At 35.9% G+C, this 27742-nt stretch overlaps 1 pseudogene; it reads right to left on the bottom strand.

Moving 5' to 3' along the window:
- The window catches only part of LOC124245443 (importin subunit beta-1-like), a 149046-nt pseudogene extending 121992 nt beyond the window's left edge, over positions 1–27054 (bottom strand).
- Between the last annotated feature and the right edge of the window lie 688 nt (positions 27055–27742).

Here is a 27742-nt window from a genome sequence, read left to right as displayed (position 1 = left end):
ATATCAACCCTCTTTCTTTCAATCAAATCTGAACCTCAACTGTAGACAGGAATTTTTTTTTTTAAAGATTTTATTTTTTTTCCTTTTTCTCCCCAAAGCCCCCCCGTACATGGTTGTATATTCTTCGTTGTGGGTCCTTCTAGTTGTGGCATGTGGGACGCTGCCCCAGCGTGGTTCGATGAGCAGTGCCATGTCCGCGCCCAGGACTCGAACCAATGAAACACTGGGTCGCCTGCAGTGGAGCGCGCGAACCCAACCACTCGGCCATGGGGCCAGCCCTAGGAATTTTTTCTTTTCCATGAAAGCCCTGGAAAAATTTGTATCAAGGAACATGCTTGGACATCTGTTTAAGTGTCACTAAGTGAATATTAAGTGACCATTCCATGACAGGGAGGATTTATCTGCCCAAAGCAAAGAGAAAATCTCATAGAGTGTTGCTTACTGCCACAGGAGAGCCTAGTCAAGTTTTAGCTCTGGCTCCATAAAACTATTAATAAACCTTAAGAATCAAGAGGCAATACAGGAAAACGCAAAACAATTCTACTACCATCATGAACCAGGATCCTGTAAGCATCGCTTGGTCTTCTGCTTTGGGAAATACTCCACCACCATTTGTCATCCAATATCTCCTACTTACTGGCCAAAAGGCTCCCCCAAACCAGATGCAGAAATCTTGATTATTTAAAAGGATATGCGTCTGTGTTTGTGATTTTTTTCCATTTATAAGATAGGCTTCAGACTTTCTCACAATTACTCCTGTGAAAAATGTAGTCAATTTCCTATCTTAATGGACATAAATGCACAGCATCATGCTCATCATTCATACTGAATTGTTATGTGTTAGCTTCAAAAAAGAACAGATTCTCATTTCAATGAGCAAAGGGATTTCCACGTGTATATAAGGTGATAGATGATAGTCTAAAGGAAGGCTCATGTGAATTTACTTACATGGATATTTTTCTCTGTAGATATAATTAAGCTGTTAAAAAGAAATATTTTTCCTTAATGTATCTATCAGCAAAATGTTAATGTACCACCCAAGATATTTTGCTTGTTACTACATACACAATTTAGGTTAAAGGAGGAAAGAGCAACAGATTAATATTGAAAATGTAAGAATCAGCTAAAGTAGAGATGTTGAAGATTACCTATGCAAATATATGATATAGATACACTTATAGCTATTAGGGTCTATTTTTCTGACTTCCACAGCCTACAAATCACTATACCTAGTTTGGGTTTTGCTCTTTTATTTTTCTCATCTATTCTACTTCTCCTTCCCACTTTGAATTGAAATTTGGAAAACTTAACATAGGAAGAGATTGCCAGATAAGGTTAAGAGTGAAGCAGCTGTCACTTGGAGCTTTCCTCAGCAGAATGTTTTACTAGACCTTGACAGTTAGATGATGATTGCAGCACCTTACATTTACCGCCTGTCCATCTGTGATCACAAACACAATTTACAGGGTTGTTTATCACTAAGTGATCAATCTAATAATTCAATGTAGCTCTTAAGGTGACCGAAAAAAACCAGACTATACTCAATTTCTTTTTCCTGATTGTCCCATAACATAATAAAACAAGTTGTTATGTATAATCAAGTAATAAAAAGATTGTCCAAACACTATCAGTGATGTTCTCTGAAAGCATGTCTCCACTGTAAATAAACTCTGCTGTCACTTGCTGTGTAAGAACAAAAAAAAGAATACAATATATGCTTCCATTTAACTGATTATCATCCTATATCTGAGATTGCGGTTTCCAACATTTTTTATTTCATGCAAATACGCTTCTTATAACTGTCACCTCTTTCATGCTTGATAGCTGAATCTCCTGCTGAGCTCTTTTATCTCCGCTGATCAAATACAGATTCTCATTTTGTTGTGTGGTTCCATGTGTCTTTTTTTGTATTGTAGTATGAAGCACCTAAATACTCTTTTCATCTGCTTGAATTTTCTGATAATTATTATAAATCTTTGGACTTTGTTCTAAAACGTGAAAGTTTCCTTTTAAAACCCAACAGAAAATCTGTCAGAATATCTTATTGGACTCCTTCCCCACCAAAAAAAGAGGTCATAATTGCATCAAGAAAAAATAAACATATGGGTTAATTGCCCTATTTTGTTAAAATCCCTAGAAGTTTGCATTTGTTGTGTACAAACTGAAGAGCTGTGATAACACATGAGCTTCATCACTATTGAAACTATCTTTTTACTTTCCCTCTTTTTATGAGGTGCTAAAACTACATTACTAAAGGTTCCCAGGCATATGCATAGAAAATAATATAGAAATAATGAGTATGTGTATAACAAATGTGTAACTAGTACATTGAGCAAATATAACTTGTTGAGTGTAATCAGAAACAACTTAATCCCACTACCTCATTAACATTTATTCATGAGAAGGAAGTTTTTTCTTTATTATGGGTAAACATTTGGGAAATCTCATGACATTTCTCATAGAAAGTCCTTCAGTCACTTTTAGTGGCAAAATCAATAATTTTATATTGTCCCCCAGGGAGACAGAAATATGGAATGGGAGGAAATGCAGGAGAACTCTCGTTGTTACATTTGAATTAGAATATCAGTAAGAACTCATGATTTCTTAAAAACTATAGATTTTTGTCAGCATCCATTAAAAGTTCCTAGAAGAAAACCACCCCAGTAGTAATGAGCACTCCTAGCACCCAGATCTTGGCTCCTAAATACCATTCTCCATAAGGGAAATGGAGCTCCTTGGAAGAATAACCCATTCTAGGTCTGCAGCAAGCAAAGCATAGGATAAGGCTAAATAAGAACATAGTGTTGTGCTAGAAAGCAAGGAAGTATTCAAAGAATGATGGGGCATGTCACAAAAGGGTTCCTGCTGGCTGTATTTTGAGCAATTTGAGCATGGTTATATAACATATTAAGTAAAAGAGAATCATGAGTCCATAATGATACTCAAAAAGAGGGAGGGAAGGAAAGCTTTTCTTTACAGATAATGACAACTAATAAGTGTAGAAGGAATGACAGAATTAGAAAGTCACCATTTTATATCTACCCGTATAATAATTGATCCATGCAGGGACCATCAATGAAAATAAGGCTATTGGAGAATAGGATATATACAGAGTTTCAAAGTATCACTCTGCATATTAACTCTTAATTTACAAAGAGGAAAATGTACCTTCAAAATGGACAGATCTAGTATTGATCACTTTACACAGATTAAACATTTTGAGGAATATTCCTAATCATGAGATTACTGAATTCAATAGCTAGAGGAATTTTTCTTTTTAATAAATGATAACTTTCTAAAAGAAAGCAATATTGCTTAGAGATCACATTTGTGGTTTTAACTTACAGATGAAAGCAAGGGAATAATAAACACAAATTTAGAATAGTGGTTCTTCTGGGGGAAAGATGGGTGTGGTGATGCAGAGGGCACATAGATAGCTTTAAAAGCACTGATAGTATTTAATCTTTAAACTGGGTAGTGTACACATGGGTAGTGTTCATTTTGTTCTTATTTTTTAGCTTTACACATGCATTATATATATTTTCTATTGTATGCATGACACATTTCAGAATAAAAATAAATAAAGAGTGGGCAAATACCAGCAGAAAAACTCACAAAAATAGAAGAGATGATAATTTTAAAGAAAAATTCAAAGAAATTGCATCCTCTTTGCAAGCGTCATGAAAATTTATAAAAATTTGGTATTTTATTATCTATATTTATTTTATATATTCATATTTATAACATTTACTTTTTATAAACTCAGTAAGAGAACCTATATACACAAGTATTTTATATGTAATTTGATAATTATAGTACCAAAACAAGGAACCAAAACAAGCTTCAATAAATCCCTCAAAATCAAATTAAAATTTTACAATTTATTATCTCTGATGAGACAATAAATCTAGATATTAGTAATAATGTAAGCGATGAAATATATAATTATTTAGAAGGAATCATCATCACATGACTGTTTAAAATAAGGATTGGGTGAAAGAAAATATCAAAACATAATATACACAGCGTTTACAAAATAGCAGCAAGGAGAGCTCAACCTATTAAAAACTTAGGCAATATTGCCAAAACTTCATTTAGACAAAACTCATAGTCTTAAAAGCATTCATTATTAAACAAAAGCTAATGGAAAAAAACATGAATTGGTTTATAAACAAGAAAATAGAAAAAGGACAATGAAATATTCAAAGAAAAGCAAGGAGAAAGTAATGGCAAACCTAAAAGCAGAAATAAATTCCTTAGACAAAGTGAAAACCATAGAATTAAGATTTTAATTTAGTCCAAGAACTAGTTCGCGGGGGAAAAAAAAAGAAACTTTCACTAAATCTGAGAAGTGTAATTTGAAAAATTACTAAGCACAAGAAAAGAAAGTTAGAAGTAATAAAGACAACATAATAAGAGATGTAAATTATTAATGATAAGGTAAGGCTATGTACAATTTAATAATTTGATAATCTCAGAGTAGTGGACAGTTTTCAAGATTAATTAATGAAACAGAAAGACCTGCATGAACCAATGACTGTAGGAGAAACTACCAAATTTCCCTCCAGGAGGTTCTATCAGTTTACACGCTCTTAAACAACAAATTAAACTGCTCATTTCTTCCTATATTTGGCAACACTAGATATAAGGAATATTTTTCATTTTTTTCAAACTAAAGGAACAATTCTCTCTTATTATTTGTATTTGGTTTTCCTTTTTGCCAGTGAGGTTTATTTTCTTCGTGTATTTATTTTAGCATTTTGAGTTTCTTTGCCTCTGAACTGCGTGCCCATACCCTCTACTCAATAAAATAACTGCAGTTTTTCTTATTAATTTGTAATAGTCGTTGCATACTAAAGACATTACATTTTTGTTTTCTTCCTCCCCCAAATTTGTCATGTGTTTTTTTCACTTTAATTATGGTATTTTGCCATGCAGACCCTTTTAGTTCTTATTTAGTTGAACTTACAATTATTTTTCTTTATGGTTTCTGGGGTGTGTCATGTTTAAAAAGGCTTTCCCACTTCAAGACTAAACACAAATTCACTTACTTTTTAATCTAGCATTTAAAAAAATCTAAATATTTTATCTATCCAGAATTTCATGTCAAATACAAAGTTAGATATTTTTTCCCAAATGACTAATTTTCCCAGTACCATTTATTAAATGCGGTATTTTTCTGGTACTGATTTGAAATTGCCACCTTTCTCATGCACTAATTTCCATACATATTTGTATTAACTTCTGGACTCTCTCTTCTTTTCCATTACATAGCTATTCTTTTGCCAATATCAAACTTTTAATCTCTTCAGTTTTATAAAACAGTTAGTGACAGTCTATCACATATTCGTAATTTTCCTTGGTATTTTCACATGTTCATTAATACAGATAGACAGTATCATTTTGTAAAGTTTTTAAAAAGCTATTGGCGTCTTTATTGTAATTCTGTTGGATTTATAGAGTAATTTTCATAAAATTATTTCCCCAATATTGCTAAGAACAAGGCGTGTGTTGCCATTAAGAATATAAACTTTAAAAAAGCTACCAACATGGTAAATAATGGTGAAACAATATAAAGAACAAGAGGATATATCAAAGTATCACCATTACTATTTAAAACTCTTCTGGGTATTCTAACCAATATATTAAACATGGAGGGGAAACAAGAGGTATAACTTCTGAAAAGAAAGAAAGAGACAAAAAAGCACTAATATCTTTAGATGGTATGATATGGACCTGAAAACTCCAAGGGATTCAACTATTAAAACTCAGAGTTATGAGTTTAGGAAAAGCAGAGTAGAAAATAAACATACAAAATTCAATAGCTTTTGCTTATAGAAGCAATAACTCATTAAAAGAGATGATGAGGAGAAAAGAATCCATTTAGAATAGCAAGAAAAGATCATAAAATGCCAAAGAATAACACTAGAAGAAATTTGTAGAATTTCTAGAGAGAGTAGACTCCCTGGGTTCAAATCGTGGCACTGTTACTTACTAGGGCTGTGACATGGCCATATTAAGTCTATGACCCCATTTTTCTCACCTGCAAGATGAGAAGAATCATAGTGTCTATCTTATAGGGTTACTGTGAGGATTATATGAATTAATATACGTAAAACACTTCAAAAATGCCTGGCAAATGCTAAGCACTACAATACTTATAGGCTTGTGCAAAGTTACAAACCTTACTGAAGGAATATTGAAAGGAACAAGGAGAGAGAATTGAGGGGGTTGTGTCACATTTGATATGCTGGATATTTCCTGCTTATCTTTCCAGATCCAATCTCTACTCTTCACCTTGCTCTGTGCTCCAGGAGGCTGACCTAAATGGGTGTCAATGGGCTTCCACTCCCTCTGGTGTCCAGTAGGGTTTAGCCTATGGAAGACTCCAGAAGGAGATCAGAGGGAAAGAAGAGAGTGAGGTAGGTTAGGGTGTTGACTCCCCTTGCTCCTTCTCTGCAGAGACATGGGGGGGGGTGGTTGTGGCCCTTTACCAAAGGTCACCGTTCCTGTCAGGCAGCCCATTCTACACAGCCAGCTCTGTCTCAGGGTTCCTGTAACTTGCATATTCAGGCCTGGGGTGCTAATGAAGTCCATTGCCACTAGCCCTGGGTTTCTGCAAGAATTCTTATGGCTTCCTTACATCCTGTCCACATCTTGTAAAATAGTCCCTTTATTCAACTCCCATAGAATTATATTAATTTAAGTGTGCCATCTGTTTTCTACTGAGACCTCGCTGATACACTTGATGTTAAAATGCACTATAAAGCCACACTAATTATTTCAAAATGGATCATTTCTATTCTTTATAATTTACTTAATTTTCTAAAGTCTCTGCAACCAGCATATATTCCTTTTATAATCACGAAACGTATATAGAAAAAGAATTATTAATAAAAATGTGAAGCATCAGCTGATATTCATTAAACATCAAACAAATCAGAAAGAAAAATTCCAGTGGTAAGGTTGTGAATGAATATTCAGAATGGTCCTCCAATGTGACTTTAACTTCCTAGAGAGCTATTTGCAATGACGTACCGAAATTAAAATAAGCACACTTTTAACCCAGTAAAACTCTATTTCAAAGAAATAATTTAAATAAAAGATGCACATAAACAACATTGTGCCTCAACTATACATTTCAGCTAAAGCTAGAAATAGTCTAAATGCTGTGCTAGATGTAATAGAAGATTATTATATTTTAATGGAGTAGTACATTATATTGACATCAGGAATAATGCATTTAAGGACTGAGTATAAATAGATAAAGGTCTGTACACATTGATGCTAGGTAAAAAAGAAAGTAGAACTTAGAGTGATATATGCATACAGAGAGCAAAAATACAAAATATAAATAGTAGAGTACACGTAGCCAAAAAGTCAATTAGTACATCAGAAGAAAATTAGACCAATATCCCTTATGAATATTGGTGCAACAAATCTTCAACAAAATAACAAAATACCAGCAAACCGAATCCAACAGAATATTAAAAGGATTATTCACCATCACCAAGTGAGATTTATACCAAGAATGCAAGGGCGGTTCAACATAAGAAAATTAATCAATGTGATACAGCACATTAATAGAACAAAGAGAAAAAAAAAGCACACACAATCATCTCAGATGCAGCAAAGGCATTTGACAATACCCAGCACCCTTTCGTAATAAAAACACTCAATAAACTAGAGATAGAAGGGAACTTCCTCAACGTGATAATAGGCATTTGGGGAAAACCCACAACTAATATCATATTCAATGGTGACAGACAGAAAACTTTGCCCATAGGATCAGGAATAAGACAAGAATGCTCACTTTCACCACTGCTATTTAACGGTGTACCAGAAGTTCTAGCCAAGGCAATTAGACAATAAAAAGAAATAAAAGGCCTTCAAATTGGAAAGGGAGAAGTAAAACTATCTCAATTTGCAGGTTACATGATCTTACATACAGAAAATCTCAAAGACTCCACAAGAAAGTTACTACAGCTAATAAATGAATCAATAAAGTTGCAGGACACAAGATCAACACATAAAAATCAGTTACATTTCTACACACATCCAATGAACAATTGAAAAAGGTAATTAAGAAAGCATTTCCATTTACAGTAGCATCTAAAAGAATAAAATACTTAAGTTTAACCAAGGAAGTGAAAGACTTATACAATGAAAACTACAAAATATTGCTGAAAGAAATTTAAAAATAACTAAACAAATGGAAAGATACCTCATTTTTATGGCTAGGAAAGCTTAAAATTGTCAAAATGTCAATAATACCTAAATTGATCTACAGATTCAATGCAATCTCTGTCAAAATTTTGTCTTTTCTTTCTTATTTATTTATTTATTTATTTTTTGAGGAAGATTAGCCCTGGGCTAACATCTGCTGCCAATCCTCCTCTTTTTGCTGAGGAAGAATGGCCCTGAGATAACATCCGTGCCTATCTTCCTCTCTTTTCTGTGGGACGCCTGGCAAAGTATGACTTGACAAGCAGTGCATCAGTCCACACCCGGCGTTCCCAACTGGCAAACCCAGGGTCACTGAAGCAGAATGTGGGAACTTAACCGCTGTACCACCGGGCGGGCCCCCTCTAACAGTCTTTTTGAGAAACAGAAAAGATCATCCTCAAATTCATATGGAATTGGAAAGGGCCTCAAATAACCAAAATGATATTGATAAAGAAGAATAAAGTCAGAGGATTCACACTTCCTGATTTCTAAACTTACTACAAAGTTATAGTAATCAAAACAGGGTGGTATTGGCATAAGGATAGACATAGACCAATGGAATAGAATTAAAAGTCCAGAAATAAATCCATAAATTTATGGTCAATTGATTTTTTACAAGGGTTCCAAATCTATTTATTGAGCAAAGAACAATCTTGTCAGCAAATAGTGCTGGGATAACTGGATTCCCACATGCAAAAGAATAAAGTTGGACCCTTACCTCATGCCATACACAAAAATTAACTCAAAACAGATCAACGACCTAAATATAAGAGCCGAAACCATAAAATTTTTGGAAGAAAATAAAGTTAAATCTTCATTACTTTGAACTTGGCAATGGCTTCTTAGATGTGATACCAAAAAAATGAGCAGCAAAAGAAAAAACAGATAAATTGTACATGATCAAAATTAAAAAAGTTTGTCCACCAAAAGACATCATGAAAGCAGAAAACAATCACTGGAATGAACATAATATTTGCAAATCATATATCTGATAAGGGTTTAATATGCAGAAAATATTTCAAAACTCCTAAACCTCAACAGCAAAAAGACAATGCAGTTCAGAAAAGTGGGCACAGGATTTGAATAGACATTTCTCCAATGAAAATATACAAAGGGCTAATAAGTACGTGTAAAGATGCTCAATATCCTTAGCCATTAGAAAAATCTGAGTCAAAACCACAATGAAATACCACTTCACACCTACTAGGATGGCTATATTTAAAAAAGAAAAAAAGAAAGAGAAAAGAAAAGGAAAATAAGTATTGGTGAGAATGTGGAGAAATTCTAATCCTCAAACATTACTGTTGGGAATGTAAAATAATGCAGCCACTGTGGAAAACAGTTTGGCAGTTTCTCAAAAAGTGAAACATAGAATGACGGTATAACCCAGCAATTCCACGCCTAGATGTATATCCATAGAAGTGAAACCAAAGATTTGAACAGAAATTTGTACATCCATGTTCATTGCAGCATTACTCACATGGCCAAAAGGTGGAAACATCCCTAGTGTCCATCAGTAGATGAATAAGTAAATAAAATTTGGTCTATACATACAGTGGAATATTATTCAGCCATCAACAGTAATAAAGTTTTTTTTTTAAGATTGGCACCCGAGATAACAACTGTTGCCAATCTTTTCTTTTTTTCTGATTTTTCTCCCCAAATCTCCCCAGTACATAGCTGTATATTTTAGTTGTGGGTCCTTCTAGCTGCGGCATGTGGGACGCCGCCTCAGCATGGCCTGACCAGCTGTGCCATGTCTGCACCCAGGATCAGAACCAGCGAAACCCTGGGCCGCTGAAGCAGAGTGCGCAGACTTAACCACTCAGCCACGGGGCTGGCCCCTGCAGTAATAAAGTTTTGATACATGCTACAACATGGGTAAATCTTGAAACATTATGCTAAGTGAAATAAGCCTGACACAGAAAGACAATTATTGTATGATTGTACTTACATGAATTATGTAGAATAGGCAAATTCATTAACGACAGAAAGTAGATAGAGGTTATCAGGGACTAGGAGGAGGAGGGAAGGGAGAGTTATTGATTACTGGTTTCAGAGCATTTATTTAGGTTGATGGAAAAGCTTTGGAAACAGATAGGGGTGAGGGTTGCACAACAGTGTGAATAGAATCGATGTCACTATATTATACACTTAAACATGGTTAAAATAGCATATTTTATGTTATATATATTTCATCATAGTAAAAAAAGAGTCAATTGACAGTTTAAGGAATGCTTTTATTTTTATTGCTATTGCTATTAAAATATTGCTAATTATTTCATTTTTAAATTAATAGACTATTTTTTGGGCAGTTTTAGGTTTACAAAATAATTGAGCAAAACTTACAGAGAGTATCCCCCCTCCCGCTAGTTTTCATTGTGTATGATCTGAGGAAGTGATTTCATTTCTCTGAACTGGTTTTTCAACTCTGAAATATGGATCGGTCTGACTTAACAGAGTTGCAAGGAGAAAATGAGATCACACGTTAAGTTCTTAGCCCAGTGTGTGGTCCACAAAGAGCGCTCACTTATTGTTAACCCCTTTTACTTCTTTGTAGTGTGCCTCCCTAGGGATTGAATCTTTCTTGTGCCATTCAGATCTATAACACAGCCACCCATTTGACTCTAAATTTTGCACTGTCAAAGAAACTCAAGCTATGGGACCCTCCTTTCAGACTAAACCTCCTTGGATACTAATTTCAATCCATTTAAAGTGTGAATTTAGCACTCCACTTTGAATGCTATGATCTTATTATTTTTTTTTCTTACACCAACTCTTGGGATGACTTGAGAGTTTGCTTTTGAAAGTTTTTTTTTTTTTTTTTGGTGAGGAAGATTGGCCCTGAGCTAACATCTGTTACCAATCTTCCTCTTTTTTTTTTTCTCCCCAAAGCCCTAGTACCTAGTTTTATATCCTAGTTATAGGTCATTCTAGTTCTTTTATGTGGGATGCCACCACAGCATGGCCTGATGAGCAGTGCTAGGTCCGTGCCTAGGGTCCAAATCGGTGAACCTCATGCTGCTAAAGTGGAGCACATGAACTTAACCACTCAACTGCAGGGCCAGTCCCTGAATGCTATGATCTTAAGTCAACAGTGAGCCTTCTATGAAGACACCTGAATTCCGGTCTCCTCCTCCTCTGTTACTGACCATCCCTGGAGTTCCCAAAATGTGGTCAATTCTTTCTGTGTACTCACAATCTGGCATTTTGCTAAGTGTGATTTTTAAAGAGAAACATTATTTTTCTGCTGGTATTACACACATTGTTTTGTCTGACCAGAATTCTTTCCCTTGGGAAATAGTCTATTTCCCACTCCATGTAATTCGAATAGGACTGTCACTAACAGAACTCTGCTCCCCTGGCCGTAGGATAAGGATGTGACCCAAGATAGCCTTATCAGACTTTCCTTCCTGAAAATTTGGTTTTTGAGTGGTGATACATAAAAATTAAGGCAATTGGACCTAAGAGATCAGATGGAAGTACCCTGGAAAGATGATGCTAGAATAACTAAAACCAAGCTATTTTCAACTGCTCTGGTTTTTTTCCTCCATGAAGCCTGGTTTCTCTATTCTTCCTTTGCTTTTGTGAGGGACACTGTATCCATCCAATAAATCTCTTTTTCTTTCTTGGTGCAGTCAGAATTGTTTTTTAACACTTTCAAACTTTATTTTTCAAAGTCTGCTGGTTAACATGCTTATTATGAAAAGCATTAACAATTGTAAAAATCTTGGAAAATCTTGATTAGTATAATATTGAAAATCACATACGTTTCCACTATCTTAGGGAGAACTACTGCTAACATTTTGCATTGCAGTGTCTATTGCTTTATTTTACTTAATATTATGTCACAAGAATTTTCCATGACATTTCTCTTCATAAATACGACGTCAAAGCTTGCGTATTTTCCATTTTATGAATATGCCATCATTTATTTAGTTTTTTCATTATCGTTGGATATGTGGGTTATTTCCAGTCTTTTGCTATTATAAACAATGCTGCAATGAAATCAGCACACATAAAGTTTGGTTTTCGATGTGAATTATCTTTTTGTACTGTTGATTGATCCCAAACCCTTCTAGAACTCCTTTATATCTAGTTGCCTTCCATCTAGAAGTGGTCTTGTAACCCCTACTTCTCAACAGTGAAATAAGCAGAAAATATTGGGTGAGACTCCTGTGAACGAATTTTGAAAAGGTCAGAGTTCTTCTGGCGTTCCCTTTCTTCCCCAAAACAGGCAAACAAGGATCGTGATGATGATAGTGATGATGATGATGATGATAGAAGGGTGAAAGTCCTTCTGCTATTTCCACTGTGCTGGAAGCACTCTCACTATGCTGGCCTCTGCATGAATTCTCCCCACTACCTTCTTCTTTCTCCCTGAAGAAGTCTTAGGCTATCTGGTCTTCTTCAGAAAGTCCCTGATCTCACCTCTAGGTTACGGAGTCAATGATTTCACTAGACACATCTTACTTTCCTGCCATCCACAACACACCTGTTTCACATCCTCAGCGTCCTGAGTGTGGCCAGCACAATAGAGGAAGGAAAGGTTAGAATGTGAAAAGAATCAGTGTAGCATAGTGGTTCACAGCACCTCCTTGGGATCCAGGTGGGTTTTTATCCTAGTCTGTCATCAGCAATTTTCCTCAGTCTCTGTTCCTCAGTTTCCTCATTTGCAAAATGGGGAAAATAATAGTAGTTACCTCATAGGGTTGTTAAGAGATTAAAGTTAATATTTGTAAAGCATATATATTAAGTGCTATATGAATGTCTGTAAAATCTTACATCTCTTCCTTTGTGATCTACCACCCCCCCCACAAAAAGTAATACTAATAATAATGAAAAATTTCAAAAGCAACAGCACCACTGTGTTAAAGTCTAGTGTTTACCTATTAACTACTTGAAACGTCTTGAATTCATTCATTCAATAAACTTTTACTGATGGGTGCCTATTATGCATAAGACATAGGGAAAGTACAAAGAACAAAGATAATATTTAGCTTTAATAGCTTCTGCCTGGATACTTTGAAAAATTTCCAAGACCTGACTAGTAAGGCTCATAGTTATGAAGATCACCTACCTTCTCAGTGAACATATATACCTAGCTTTACAAGTAATTAATAAAATTATCTAAATATACAACACAGAAAGCATTTCTCATCAGCAATGAGTAGCACCTAAAATATTTATATGCTGTAATTATTTTACCTGTGGAATAGAAAAAATATGGACAATTTAAAAGTCTCCTATGTTTAAAATTATCTTTGTTTATGCTGAGGGAATTACATATTTAAAATAATCAATATACTTTCAGAAGTTCAAAAGTAAATGTGCAAATAAAGAGACCAAGAATAAAAAAAAAAAATGTGTTGTCGTTAGTTGTACATCTTCTTTGTGAATGCTCCTCAGACTTGAAATATAAAAAATCTTCCCAAAAGCACAATTTTAATATAAAGCTCTTTGGAGTAATCTAAGCCCAATTGATGTGTCTCTTCTTTCATTCCAAACACAGAGTTACAAGATACTTACATCCTGAAATCATCTTTCACCAAACTGACAGATTTAATGGATCACATATTCTAAATGTAAGTCTAAATGACTTATTTTGTCTTGTATTTTCTTTGGGATTTGGAAAACAAGCATACATGTAACTAGATACACTTACTTTTCATTTTCAGGGCATAACAGGTCAATTGCCAACATTTCTTGCAGGAAGAAATTGACAAGCTCACAAACCATTTAAGACTGTATTTTAAAAAGTATTCGCCCTCTTTTCCACATTCATTTTGTTGGCCTTGTTCCTGCTTCTCACTTGCTTTCAGATTTTCTAGAAACTAAATTAACATGTGAAATTTTGCTGGTTAACTGAAAATCTGTAAAGCCACAAAACTGAAGAGATGTCCCTTGTCAATAATAAATCTTTACAACTTTAGCAATACCAGATGCTTTTCCCATTCACCTTGCTGATAGCAAAGAATATTTATGAAAGATTTCTTAGACTGTGAAACCGTTAACACATCAGTCCCATTCAATATGGTTAGCATCCCAGGGAGAGTCAACTGTTTCCAGGCATGCTGTTTCTAAAATCAGAGCAAAAGCCCCTTGGAATAGTTTATTTGGTTTCTCCCACTTTTTATGGTAAAAAAAGATGATAACTAGTAAAAACAAGCAAATAAACACAATCACTGTCCAGATGACATTTCATATAAGCCCTTATTGTGTTTCTCCTCTTCAGAACAGAGACAGTATAATTACAATAAAAATGAAGTCCTATTCATAAATTTCTGAAGAGTCAGAGTAACAAAGAGAAACTACAGTTTAGTAATAATAATAGGAATTGGCTGGTTTAAGCATTTTCTAGTATGAATGGATTTGGCTTAGTAGCAAAATATTTTGACCTCTTCAAAAAATTGAATCTTATCACTTTCAAAAGTTTTTTAGAAAATAAGCAGGTTTTTTATAAGAAGGAAGCTTATACCTGTCTTATTTACTTTTTAATTCATCTGTGGTAGATGAATAAACACAGAAAGGACCCAATCATCTTATGTTCAGATGTCAATCATGAGAGAGTAAGAGTTTGGAGATTCTAAATACTGGAGGCCAAAAAAGGTCATTACTTCAGCAGGATTACTAAAAATGCCAATAGTTCTCAGATCATCTCTGCAATACTTATATGCATTATGTGTCCTAGACCAGTAGATCTCAAAGTTCAGGCCCTGGACCAGCAGCACAGGCATCATCGGAAACTGGTTAGGAATGCAAATTCTTAAGGCCCATCTCAGCAGGACTGAATCAGAAACTCTGTGGGTCGGGCCCAGAACTCTGTGTTTTAGCCTGCTCTCCAGGTGATTCTGATGCACCCTAAAGTTTGGGAATTGTTCTAGAATGTTACATTTGATTTTCAGCAGTTGTAAACTTCATCCATCATGGCATGAGCCTTTTATAAATGTTGCCCTCTATTGTATGGATACTACAATAGCTTTATTAATGAAGTGTAAAGAAAAATACAAACTTCAGGTTTAAGTGTATCATAATATAGGAACTTCATTATGCCTTTTCTCTTTACCAATTTGATTCTTTCCCCTCTCTTTCCCTCCTGCCTATAAGCAGGAGATTATGTCATTCCTCTCATGAAAGCCCACTAATGGCTGCCTATCTCACTCAATGTGAAAGTCAAGGTGCTTATAATGGCCTACAGGCTATGCAGAGGATGCTGCCCACTCCCCATTATTTCTCTGACCTCGTCCCTTTCTGCAGCTGCACTCATTCCCTCAATTTCAGTCACACTAGCCTTCTTCCAGCTCCTCACATTTGCCAGACATATACCCATCTTAGAGAATTTGCATCTGCTGTTCCCTCTGCCTTTCAACACGCTCCCCTCAGATAGCTGTGTGGTTGATTTTATGTTTTTCACCTCCTTAGGACTTCACTGAAATATTACCTTCTTGATGAGTCCTTCTCTGGCCACCCTATCTAGAATTGCAATGTCCTCTACATTCTTTTGTCCCGCTTTCTTGCTATATTTGCCTCATTGACATTATATCTATTCTTGGAATATATTCTATCTGTTTACATCTTTTTTGGCAGTCTCTCCTCACAAGAAAGCAGGCTCGTGAAAGCCATGATTTCCATGTGTTTTATTCCCTGCTGATTTCCAAGTCGCTAAAAGAGTGGCTGACACATAGTTAGTGTTTAATAAATATTTGGAAAAAGAAGGAAGGAAGGAAAACTTGTTCAAAGTTGTCTGAACAAGTCCAGCAGTTGTTCAAAGTTACTTTCGACTCGGCCCAGGTATATCTTCTAGATAATACTGAAATTCTCTTTCTGCCTAAACATCTCAAATACATGGTGATATTTGTTATCTTTACTTATCTATCAAATAATTTCTTTCTAATCTCCCTACAATCTTGAATTCCATCCTTACGTCTCAACTGCAACTAAATGTCATCTTGTCTAATAGTAAGATCATGATCTATGCTTTCCTTTTGTTTGCTTCTTCCCAAGATAAGTTTTTCCATCCTTTTCTTTTTAATATATCTAAATCACTTTGATGCATTTTTCTTGTTTAAAAGTTGAGTTGAGATTGTCTTCCAGATAAAATCAGAAATCATTTCAATTTTAATTTGTAAATTTAGCCAATTTATATTTAGTGATATAACAGATATATTTTAATGTCATTGTATTTTATATCTGTTTTGTTTTTTAAAATAAAGTCTTTCACAATGTGGTCTGCTTGCTTTGCTTTATTTTTTTATGGATCCTTTGACACTTAAAAAAGTTTGTATTTTTGTTCAAGTAATTGTAGTTTTAATGACTTTACATGATACCTTGGTCCTCTACTTCTTTAAACTGTATCTGTTAGTTTCCTACTGGAAGCAATGATAAAATTATTATATCTCCCATTCCTCAACATCTCCTCCTCATTCTCTCACTAGTCAATTTTAGTCAGCAGTATTATTTTACTTAGTGTTAATTTATATAGTGTTTGATATGCTTATACTCTGATGGGTGGCATATCAAGGGGGAACAGTGGGAGAGATCCATCCTAGGTATAGCAATGAGGAGGTACACTGTCTATAAGAAATTTAAAAACAATAACAAAACCAACTGAACATATCTGCTTTTTATTATTACCATGCACCAGTAATTCTAAACTATGTCAGTGATAAAATACTCTTTCCTGCAGAGGCATAAATGAACTATCCCTACCATTCACACACATGCCCCTTGGTACACAGCTGTGTTCTATTACTTGCTTTGCAATTTTTTTTTAAAGATTTTATTTTTCCTTTTTCTTCCCAAAGCCCCCCCAGTACATAGTTGTGTATTTTTAGTTGTGGGTCTTTCTAGTTGTGGCACGTGGGATGCTGTGTCAGCATGGCTTGATGAGCGGTGCCATGTCCGCACCCAGGATCCAAACCGGCGAAACTCTGGGCCACCGAAATGGAGCACATGAACCCAACCACTTGGCCACGGGGCTGGACCCTGCAATTTTTAAATGATACTCTTTGACTCCCAATTGTTACAGATCAGGCAATCAGTGAACCAGTTCTGCCTTCTGCCTCTATTTTCTTTCCCTGTTCTCCTGATTCCTTTTAGTTCTATTATTTTATCATCATTAGGACATATGTAGTTTTCATTGTGTTCTTTCTCTGTAATCTGCCCTATGGTTTTAGTCTTAAGGTACACAGTTAAATATTTTCCATGCTTACTGACTGTCCTTTGTTGTAGTTTCTCCAGTTATCTCTTGGTTGACTCAAGGTTGTTATCTTGTAAGTTCCTTAAGAAAAGCTCATATATATTATTTCCTTACCTCTTCCATAATTGATACTTTTTGTCTGTAGCATTCACATTTGAAGAGCAATTTGAACAGACTTAAGATTCCTGACTCACTCTTTCCTTTAGGGATAACAGATTTAGACCATAAAGAACTTCAGGTGTTGTAAATAACTATGTATGAAATGTTTAATGACATAAAAGATCATATACAAATGAGCAAGCAATAAAAGACTATCAAAAATGACCAGTGACATTTGATAAATTACCAAATGTAACATTTAGAAATGGCAAAATAGTTAATTAAAACCTCACTGGATAGGTTTTAGAGCAGATTATAAACAGCTGAAGAGAAAAAATAGTGACTGAGATGATGGTACCCAGAGTGAGCCTAGAGAGACAAAGAGATTTTAGAGACATGTATGATAAAATGAGAAAGTCGAATGTAAGTAACTATACCAGAAAAAAATAATATAGAGAATAGAGAAGAACTTTATTTTAAGAGAAAATATTCCAGAACTGATTAAAAAAAAAGCAAAACAGGGGCCAGCCTGGTGGCACAGTGGTTAAGTTTGCACATTCTGCTTCGGTGGCCCAGGGTTCGCCGGTTTGGATCCCGGGTGCAGACATGGCATCACTTGGCAAGCCATGCTGTGGTAGGTGTCCCACATACAAAGTAGACGAAGATGGGCACGAATGTTAGCTCAGGGTCAGTCTTCCTCAGCAAAAAGAGGAGGATTGGCAGCAAATGTTAGCTCAGGGCTAATCTTCCTGAAAAAATAAATAAGTAAATAAAAATAAAAAAACATTAAAAAATAAAAGCAAAACAAATCTACAGATACAAGATCCAATAGATACCAGGCATGATTTAAAAAATAATCCACACTTAGGGTTATCTAACACACCTGCACAATATCAACAGCAAAAAGATTTTACAAAAATCCAAAGGAAGAACAGTCACCTACAATTAGAATACAGTCATGTGCCACATATTAATATTTTGATCAATGACAGACCACATATCTTATGGAATTGTGGTCACATAAAATTAGTACCATATAGCCTAGATGTGTGGTAGGTTATATCATCTAGGTTTGTGTAGGTATACTCTATGATGTTTGCACATGACAAAATCACCTAAGGACACATTTTTCAGAATGTATCCCTGTCATTAAGTGATGCATGACCATAATAGCAGACTTATTTTTCAATAACAATATGATCAACCAGTACTTGCTTATTTAAGTATTTATTTATTTTTGCTCAGGAAGATTAGCCCTGAGCTAACATCTGTGCCAATCTTCCTCTATTTTATATGTGGGTTGTCACCACAGCATGACTGACGAGTGGTGTAGGTCCATGCCTGGGATCCAAACGCATGAACCAAGGCCACCAAAGTGGAGCATGCCAAACTTAACCACTACACCATGGGGCCAGCCCTGGACTTCTTAAATATAACAATGAAATCCAGGAGAGTGGAATAATGCCTTAAAACTGCTGAGAGAAAAATCACTGTCTACCCACAGCTGCGTACCCAGAAAACTATTTCTCAATAATAAAATGGAAAAACATCATTTTGAAATAAACCAAAAATGACGGTGTTCATCACCAACAGACTATTGACAAAAGAATTTCTAAAGGATGTCTTTCAGGCATAGGGAAAATAACCACAGAAAAAAATGTTTGATAGGAAAAAGTTAATGGAGGGCAGAGAAAATAGTGACATGTAGGTATATAAATAAACATCTTCATGAAATAATAACAGAAATAATATCCAACTTGTGAGGTTAAAGAAAAGGGAATCCAAATAATGAAAAACCATACTGTGGAAATCAGCAGGGAGCAATTAGGGTTAAAGTGTTCTAATGGCCTTGAAACTTTGATATTGGTTTACTTATTCTTTTTACAATTCATCAGGAGAGAGAGTATAAAGATTGTAGAAACAAGTTCAAGTTCAAATATATCAGTAAGTCACAACAAATGTTACTGAATTAAATTCATTAAAAGACTAAGATTGTCAGAATGGTAAAAAAAAAAAATACGTATACTATTTATGAGATATGCCTAATACATAAAAACATGGAAATTTTAAAAGTAAAAGGATTGAAAAATACATACCAGATGATACTAACTATATACTAACAAGTATTAAATAAGGTTGGCATGGCTATATTAATACAAGACAAAAGACACATTAAGATAAAATATTATTAGAGGCAAAGAGAGTCACTACATGATGATAAAAGGATTATGTGCATGTTACTGATAACATAGCTTCACGATTTATAAATCAAAAATGGGTTGAACTTCAGGGAGAAATATACAAATCCATCATTATAGTGCAATATTTCAACAGATTTCTCTCAATTGATATGTTAAGGAGACAGAGTTTAATAAAATTGTAAAAGATTTGGATAACAATACATTTTATTTAATGGAAATATTTACATATATATATAATTCTGCACTCAATAGTTAGAGGGTTTGCTTTTTCTTCTTAAGAGCACGTTCATGAAAACTGAATACAGATTAAACATAAAGAAGCTATCAAAAATTTCAGAGAATGGATATCATGCAGGTTAATTTCTGATGAGAATGCAACTAAGTTGGATTAGCAACAACAAAAAGAAGAAAGGGCACTGATCCTTTCAGAAATGAAAAACGATTTCTACGTCAGTCATGGGACAAATAAGAAATTATAATGGAAATTTAAAAATGCTTAGTAATAAATGATAATAAAATTACTACAGACAAAACTTTTGAATACAGCAAAGATGGTAGCTCATTTTCCCAGTCTCTCAAGCTACAATTTTCCAGGCCTTCTTCATTGTTGATTCCTGCCTCCAGGCCATTGCTAGTGCTAATTGCTCTCCCCTACACACCTCCAGAAGGTCATCATTTTCTGTTCAAGTTTTCTAAAGTTCACCTCCAGTTTCACCACATTTGTGAAGCTTTAGCATCCATTCATTCGCTAATTGTTTCCCATATTAGTTTTGCATTCCAAAATAGATGGTAAGGTTTTTGAGTGGGGCAAGGACCTAGTCTTATTCTACTTTGCATTTTCTCATAGCACAATGCTAAGCACCACCCGCCTCCCATCTCCATGCCCACTGGTGCTCAAAAGAGGCTTTTTGAATGATTTGTGAAATGATTGAACACCTTGCAATGAACTAGCACCCAGCGTCGTTTAGAACAGTATAGCGTGGAACTATATTGCTTTGAGAGCCCGCTGGCTTTCCATCTTGCTTCATTCCTCTTCAAAACTCAACCTATAACATAGAAAACTATTTGTTCCTTAAATTCGAGGTCTTAATTTGAATATAACATCTGTATTTCTTGCTAAATATATTCTCAACAACTTTAACTTTTTTGAGGGAGGTGAAAACGTGCTTAATATGAATGATGACAAGAAAAATACACCCAGAATCAGAATCAGCAAAACTGTCTTTCATCAGTTAACATTATACACATTTTATAATTTCATTCCGTATACTAATAATGGACCAATACATTCGACAGGTGGAAGTGCTTGAGGGCCATTGAGCGCTGAATTTTCCTAAAGTAGTGCAATTACAGAAACACCTGTGTTAAATAACCAAGTGCTGATTTCCTATGAAAATATGCAATGTTTTAACAGTGCTCCAAAATCGTGATTCACTTTGATAGACTTAGTGGACTTACAATGAGTAAATGACAGTTTATTGTCAGGCAAACTATCACCCTTTATAAATTAGTCGAAACTATCCATACGTATTAAATACATAGGGAAGCAGAAATGCATGCCCAGTGAGACCACTTAAAAGAAACTCTGTTTCCTCTCTGATACCACAACAGAAGGAAAAACCAAACCAAACCTTAGCCTCTCTTCTCTGTCTCATTCGAGGTTTGGTTTGGGTTTTTAAGATTGGGCTTTTGTAACCCTCCCCAATAGGTGGGACAAAATAGCTAAAATTATTTCTGGAGAGCTACTAATATATCTTTGATGTTGACAAAACAAAAAAGCATGAATGTCATCACCTTGGCCAGCAGCTTATAAGACACACTTAAGGCAAAGATAGAGGGATCAATATATTGCAGATGGGGAAAGACAAAATGAGTGAGGAAAGAAATCACATTTTCATGTTCATGTTCATGTTGCAAACCTGGGGGTTAAAACTTTCAAAAAATATTCAAATAATGTGGTGGTAGGCTTTGACTGTTGGACGTAATGTTGATTTAACATAGTATTGACTTGTCTAAAACATCTCTTTTAACATCTGTTAACATCTTTTGGACAAGAGTGAGACTTTTTATAAGCAAAAATACCATAATAGATTGAGGGAGTCTTGAGAAATCTGTAAAATAATATATTTTGGGATACTCTAATTGTTTTTCTGTATTTTGGCTTATAATTATTCTCAGAGATATATTTTTCCTTTCTCATGTATAAATTCAACCAGCTCAATATCACTTTAACACAATTCTAAGAAGAGAAAACAAACTGTGAACAAACTGGAAAATAAGTTACTAAATTTTGATATCCCTTTTGTCCCCGGCAGTGTCTTACCTTCCTTAACCCACCTCCAGTTGTATGGCAAAGGAAAATAAAAGATCCACTTCTGTGTTAGCTAAAGTATAAAATATACAGGATTAATTATCCCTGTGAACCAGTTGTCTAGATTAGAAGAGAGGAGACGACTTGACTAATGAAAAGTATATAGGTTTGGAAACACTTTTGTGTGGAAGGAATCTACCAAAATGTATAATATTTTCCACACACACACACAACCTATTTGGGTCGAAGACACTTTTTTCATCCAACGTTCAGACAAAGATGGTAGCTATGTTGGAAGAGCCAATACACCTGGGAGTAGAACGAAAAAATGTTAGAAAGATGAAAATTAAGTACCGCCAGTTTTGTAAAAGATAACTTGTACCATGTGTCTCCCAAGGAAGTGATTTTTCCTGAGAGTGGTGGGAGGGAGACATGTGAAGAAACAGCAAGTATGAAGTTATTCCAGGCGATGATATTTCAGAGGGGCCTGTGGAGAATGGAGGTGAGGAGTGGAGGGTTACAAGGATTCATCGGTTTTCTAATTCCACAATAATGTTCTGCAACAAACAATCACAAAATCTCATTGGTGTGCAACAGTGAGTGTTTACTGCTCACCTGCATAGGATGGCTTTCTAGGGGCTCTGTTGATCTTGGTTGGGTTCTCTCACTTGTCTGGGATTTGGCTGGCGGTCCTCTCATTTAAGCTGACCTTGGCTGCGGTGACTAGAGCATCTCAGTTCTGTTCACACATCTCTCACCATTCAGCAGTTTATTCCAGGCTTGTTCTGATGGAAATGGAAGAGAAACAAGGGAGAGGGCACATTCAATCATGCAATCATTTTCAAGACTGTTGTTTCACATTTGCTAATATCCCAAAGAAGGTCCTATGGCTAAAACCAGAGTCAGAGCAGAAGACTCTGAAAAACAATGTGGCAAAGGGCTTGGATAAAAGGAGAGGTGAGGCAATTTTTGTGATTGACCTCAGGGGCCCTGGAGTGAAGATACACCACCATCCTCAATTTTGTAACCCAAAGGTGAAACAAAAGCAATCTAACCTCCTCTGCAGTGATTAAACTTCAGTAGCTTTAGGGTTTTTGTTTGTTTCTTTTTCATTTTTATATTCATCAAATTGTGCTGCATGATGTTGCAGTAACAGAAAACCCTCAAAATCTTAGCTGCGGGTGAGGTCATACTCAGAGTAGTAACTCAGACTCTGAGCTGATGGAAGCTCTGTCTGCACACCTGCTTCCACAAGTGCTGAGGAGGTAGGAAATGGCCAGGTAGCCATCTAGGCCCCGGCTCTTAAGGCTTCATCCATCAAGTAACCCATGTCCCTTCTGCTCATATTGTATTGGCCAAAGTAAGTCACATCGCCTCAACTAAACTCAAAGAGGCAAGAATGTACCATCCAATCCTGCCATGTACTAGAAGAAGGAGAAACATATTTGTGAATGACTCTAACGACTACGCAATTTCTCACTGGAGAGAAATGCTTAGAGTGATGTCTCTCTCCATCAACCTAGCCCCACCTCAAAAAGAAAAAATGACACCTCAGGTGAAGTCTTTTGTTTTACAGGGAATTTGGAAGAATATCATATATTTTTATAGTGAGAAATACCTCATGTACTGAGGAATTTCTGAAAAATTTTTTTTATCAATTCCTTATTATAATCATCTTTTTTGGAAGAACAGGTAGGTCAGCCAAACCACAGAGCGGAAATATTTAACAATTTTCAAAGGGGAGACTATTAAAAGTCTAATTAGCTAAATTGGCACAAAACAACTTCCTCTTGGCCTATAAAATTTTTCAAACATTATCTGAATGTGTTCAGAATACCTGGGATTAAAATTGATGTTTCTGTCTCAATATGCCCTTATAACAAACACTGCGCGGTGAACTTTAAAGAAGAAAAAATTAATATATGCACGTCAAGAAATCGGAGAGAAAATCATCTGAAAGCCAGATTTCTATACTGGGGAGTCTTTCAAATTGTCGACTGAAGTAGTTATTGTTATTTTAAGCAGCTTGCTATTGTGATCAAATCTGACGCTCTGCTGCCTCTTATTTTCTCCATAAAAATATCATTCAGTGGAGTTGTTTCTTAAAAACAAGACAAAATAAAGTATTACATTTTGAAAATATCTGCATGATAAGTAGGAAAGTGAAACCAAAGGAATATGTGCTCCACTTCTTGTGTTCTTATTATTGTAGAATGCGTGGTTAGCCAAAAACTATCATGGGGGGTACTATATGTGCATGTTTGTGTTTCTTAAAAAGAAGGTGATGCTCTGCGGCTCACAGAGAACACAAACAGCATGGGATGCAGTCGTTGCTAAGGGCAACCACACATCTTTTCTGTCATTTCCTTATCCCTAAATGGCCAAACCGAATGATGTCCTCAATACCATAAAATCTTTGGCTCTGCCCTTAGAAGTTTGACAGGATATAGTCTATAATGATTATTTGGTATGTGTTAGGGAGTGGGGAGGAGGATGTGAGACATTTGAAATGAGTGGACGTAAAAGTCATTGCTTTGGGCTGAGCAAAAAATGTATGAGCACTATATTAAAATCTGACTCAATACCAAATATACCCAAAACACGAATAAATATTGAATAATCCAAGAAGATTGATTAACATGTGATATTTTTACCTTTTATGTTCAAATTTCCATAATGCAGTTGTGCCAATAGCAGAAAATGAATTTGATATCGTCTTTCGAAAAATTCTGAAAATCGAAAAATTACTCTGGTTCGTGATAACCAGAGAAATACTCAGCAGCAAATACTGTCAGCTCAGAGAATCAGAAATTTCTATCCATTTTTGTTTGAGTTTAATAGAAAGCTTATATAATGGAATTCAACAGAAATCTCTTGTTTTCTAAAATAGAAGAGTTAAAAGACAAACATATAACACATTTTCACGGTAGAATTTGTGTTTCATATCAAATAACATACACAGTTCATTTGATGGTATCAAGGCTACTTATGAAGGTTTACTAAATGCGTGAATATTCAGTTCCACTCTCCAAGATTTCCAAGTTTCCGTGTTGTCCTTTGTTTTTGAAGTCATGTCACTATTGTTGCTTTACCTAGCTTCTGCCACAGGAGTCCATAACAAAAAGTGAATGGAGTCAAACAGGCACAATGGCTAAAGGGTCTCCTGTCACTTTAGCAGAATTATTGTTGTCTCTGCAGCTATTGCCCTTCAGAGTTCTAGCACAGAACCAAACCTTGGCTAACACATGGGCTGGAAGAAAGAATAGAAAATTTGTCCATGAATTTAGCTTCTACTTGTATTGGATCTATAGCTGACTATTTACATTCAAAATTAGGTATTTATTTACACATAAAAAATTTTACCAGAAAAATGTAAAGCTTCAATGCTCAAACCTAAATACACTTCCACGTCTCAGAATAGTGCAATAAAAAGTTTGTTTGTAAACACATTTTTTTCTTGTCATCCACAAAGTTGTGTATGGGTGAGTACGTGCGAGTGCAGGTGTATATGTGTGTGTGTATGTTAGTTTAGTTGGTGAGTTAAATCTGGACAGAAGAGAACAGCTTTCTCCCCACAATTGGTTCTGCCCTGAACGCGAAAATGTCTGACATCCCTGCTCAGAATCATGATTCAAGAGAGAGAATGAATTGCTCTTTATGTATAATGATATTTTGGGGGAATATGTGGAAAGCGATGTGGACTCAGGGAGTGTTGTTTTATGAGAAACTAAAGTAAAAATAAAGGATGAGAGTAGAAAGACGTAAGATTTGGTTGATTTGTTTTCAAGCTTCTGTTTTGAGAAATTCATTCTTTTCCAAACTCTTAGCTGGTTCCTACCCATCAGTCAGTGGCAACGTGAATGTTGCATGTCTTACTAGCCAAAGAGGAACTTCTGAAATGCCTTAGAATGTGGTCCATCAAAAGCAATGAGTCTAAAAACACGTGGCTGTATGTGAGTGTGTTCGTGTGATACATGTGCAGTTGTCCAGATGAACACTTATCAATGCCACACGACCATAGAGATGCAAATGGAAGTTCGCGTGGTAGAAGTGACCATATCTTGGGAGAGCCAGCTGGGAAGGCTTGCAGGAGGAAGAAACTCTCCGGCAGGATTTTGAGGCAAAGGAGAGGTATGCTTTGGCAGAAAAGTAGAAGCTGATGACATCACAACGGTAGAAGAATAGCACGTTCTGTGTGCTGAGGAGAGACAGCAGCTCTGTTTGGTAATGGCTCAGGGGACTAAGCAGGGTGTTGTAGGAAAGGTGGTGAGTGGCTTCAGAGAGGGACAATGGCTAAAGGGCCTTCTGCCACTTTGGCCAAATTATTATTACCTCTGCAGCTGCCACCCTTCTTCGGTTAGCAAAGGAGTCCTTATAGGACTAAGTTTCTGAAGTAAACTCACCTCAGGAGGCCATTAAGATATATTGATTTGTGTGTTACATCAGCAACGTGCTGCTATAGTCTAAATGTTTGGGTCTCCTCGAAATTCACATATTGAAATTCTAACCCCCAAAGATGATGGTATTAGGAAGTAGGGCCTTTGGGAGGTGACTAGGTCATAAGGGCAGAGCCCTCCGGAATGGGATGAATGCCCTTATAAGAGAGGCTCCAGAAAGATCCCTTGCCCTTCTACCAGGTAAGGCCACAGAGGGAATGTGCCACCTATGAACCAGGATGAGGGCCCTCACCAGAAGGCGACCACGCTGGCGCCCTGATCTTCGATTTCCCGGCCTCCAGAACAGCGAGAAATAAATTTTTGTTGTTTTTAAAGAAGCCAGTCTGTAGTATTTTGCTATAGCTGCCTGAATGGACGAAGTCACTCACTAAGTGACACACTAGTGCATATTTAGAGAGCAACAGAAGCAGTTGACCACACAAAATCCTAATGGCCATAACAGAGTTAACGTGCCTTTGAAGTCTTTGGTACACTCTTAGGAAGAAGCTTGCTCACCGAGAAAAGTTGTGAAACAGGGCTCTCCGGCAGGATTGATTTTTCATAGCAAAGTCTATGCGGCATATTGGAAGGAGAGGAGGCAAATATCTGGCAACTTGTGCTTAGAAAAGAGAACAGGCTTTTTGATCTGGTTTGGAATGTTCGTTTGTTGGCTGATTTAACAAAACTCACTAAACCCTTTGTCTGCCTGTCTGTTTACCTGTTTAGACCTTAACTTAGTCCTAAAAGAGTTTAAGGTATATTTATATAATTTGCTTCTTAACGTGTCTGATTTAAATTGGCATTGTCACTTCTGTAGAGCCAAGATTCCACCAGATTCTTCCAGGATCACTAGAGATTGATTGCACGTGAAGCATTCCTCAACCTTTCTTTTCTGCCACTTCTTCTCGTACTTCGTTTCGAAAGAAGACAGACACCTCATCGTCGTAGTATCTCAGCCTGATTATATTGTATATGAAATAATCACAGTGCCAATCAGGCCGCTTCTGCGGGCCCACTCCATGGCCGCAGCTATAATGAGCACACAGCAGGGCCTGACAACGCCGTACTGACACCCCCTCCCAGAAAAAAGCTTACCAATTAACCTTCAGTCACATTGGATTGAAGACTGACATTCATTATTTTAATGAAAACAGTAAGAAAGGGCACTATTGAGACCCCCCAAAACTAACCCATTATTGTATTGCATGCTCTGCCTAGCAATGTACAAAAAGCAAGCTCAGGGTGAAAAATACAGAATGCCGTGCGTGAA

The sequence above is a fragment of the Equus quagga genome, chromosome 10, assembly GCF_021613505.1.
Source record: "Equus quagga isolate Etosha38 chromosome 10, UCLA_HA_Equagga_1.0, whole genome shotgun sequence".
In the NCBI taxonomy this organism is placed as follows: Eukaryota; Metazoa; Chordata; class Mammalia; order Perissodactyla; family Equidae; genus Equus; species Equus quagga.
The sequence above is the reverse complement of the archived record's forward strand: the minus strand, read 5'-3'. Positions and strand labels throughout refer to the sequence as shown.